The sequence below is a fragment of the Macaca fascicularis genome, chromosome 2, assembly GCF_037993035.2.
Source record: "Macaca fascicularis isolate 582-1 chromosome 2, T2T-MFA8v1.1".
NCBI lineage: Eukaryota > Metazoa > Chordata > Mammalia > Primates > Cercopithecidae > Macaca > Macaca fascicularis.
In genome coordinates this window covers 97109676-97111342 of record NC_088376.1, presented here as the reverse complement: position 1 = coordinate 97111342, position 1667 = coordinate 97109676, and the positions used below count along the sequence as shown (strand labels likewise).

The 1667-nt window shown below is 42.8% G+C and overlaps 1 non-coding gene across 1 annotated transcript; it reads right to left on the bottom strand.

Moving 5' to 3' along the window:
• Positions 1 to 378: 378 nt before the first annotated feature.
• LOC123572059 (small nucleolar RNA SNORD43) lies at positions 379 to 441 on the bottom strand. The gene has a single exon (XR_006696399.1). It is a non-coding gene; the product is annotated as a small nucleolar RNA SNORD43 (small nucleolar RNA).
• Positions 442 to 1667: the final 1226 nt, after the last annotated feature.

Here is a 1667-nt window from a genome sequence, read left to right as displayed (position 1 = left end):
AGTCTGTCTCCTGTTCCTGGGCAGGGCTGGGCCAGAGGACAACACCAAGATAAATAACCCCAGCATATTAGGGCCCTCCTCCACCGCTTGTGGAGTTAGGCAACCTGGCAGTGCTAGCCCAGATTCCAAGGCTAGAGGCTGGCTTAAGCGGAAGCGGCAATCTGGGGAGTGGTCTTGCTCTGATGCCCCAGTGTCATTTGTTTTTGTGCCTCTAGTTAGTAGAATTGTTAGAGCCATAATTGCGAAATGTGTAAAACCACACTCTTTTTGGGTTAAAGAGAGAGACAAGAGGAGGAGACATACAGAAAATGCATCTTTAAAATACCTTAAAATATGTATATATGCAAATAATCATTGTTCTTTTTTCTTTTTTTTCTAAAATCAGAACATGACAGTTAGCACACTATCTCTGTCCACCCATCAATAAGTTCATCATCTGTGGATCACTGTCTTTATCATTAAAAAAACTACACCACCCCTAATATTGCAGAGCACCATTCTAAATATTCTGCTTGTATTAACTCATTTAATTCTTATAATACCCCTATGCAGTAGGCATTCCGGTATTATTATCACCATTTTACAGATGAGGAAACTGAAGCACAGAAAGATTACTTTCCCAGGGACACACAGAGATAAGCCCAAGGTTTTTATTTGTTTGTTTGTTTTTTGTTTTGTTTTGTTTTTGTTTCAAGACGGAGTCTTGCTCTGTCTGTCGCCAGGCAATCTTGGTGCAATATTGGCTCACTGCAATCTCCACCTCCTGGGTTAAAGCGATTCTCCTGCCTCAGCCTCCTGACTACGGGCGCACACCACCAGGCCCAGCAAATTTTTGTATTTTTAGAGACGGGGGTTTCACCATGTTGGCCAGGATGGTCTCGATCTCTTGACCTCGTGATCTGCCCGCCTCAGCCTCCCAAAGTGCTGGGATTACAGGCATGCACCACCGCACCCAGCTGTTTTTTTGTTTTTTGTTTTTCTTTACTGTAAGTTCTGGGATACATGTGCTGAACCTGCAGGTTTGTTACATAGGTATACATGTGCCATGGTGGTTTGCTGCAGCTATCAACCTGTCTCTAGGTGATAAACCCAAGATTTTAACCTGGGCAATCTGGCTCTAGAGTCTATGCTCCTAACTATTATGCTATGCAATTTGTACTTATTTATAAATCACACACATATGCTACTGCAATAACATTAATATATACCTCATGAAACACAAACATACACGGACATTTTAAAAGGCAATGTTAACAATAAATATAAATAGAATTTCTGATATTTTCTTCCTTGACTCCAATAGATTGTCTTGTAATCCCCCATTCTAGAGACCACTGTTTAAGAATTTGGAGCCCTGTGGAAAGAGCCTGACCATGACAGGCTCAGGGAACATGAGCTGTACCACTTCACCATTAATACAGTGAGCTTCCAATACTTTCCAGCACCATGCTTCCTTTTTAACACAAACAAGTTTTGCAGATGCTCATATAAGAGTTGTACCTTTAGGCCGGGTGCAGTGGCTCACGCCTGAAATCTCAGCACTTTGGGAGGCCGAGGTGTGTGGATCACCAGAGGTCAGGAGTTCGAGAGCAGCCTGGTCAACATGGCGAAACCCCGTCTCTACTAAAAACACAAGAATTAGCTTGGGATGGTGGTGTGCACCTGTA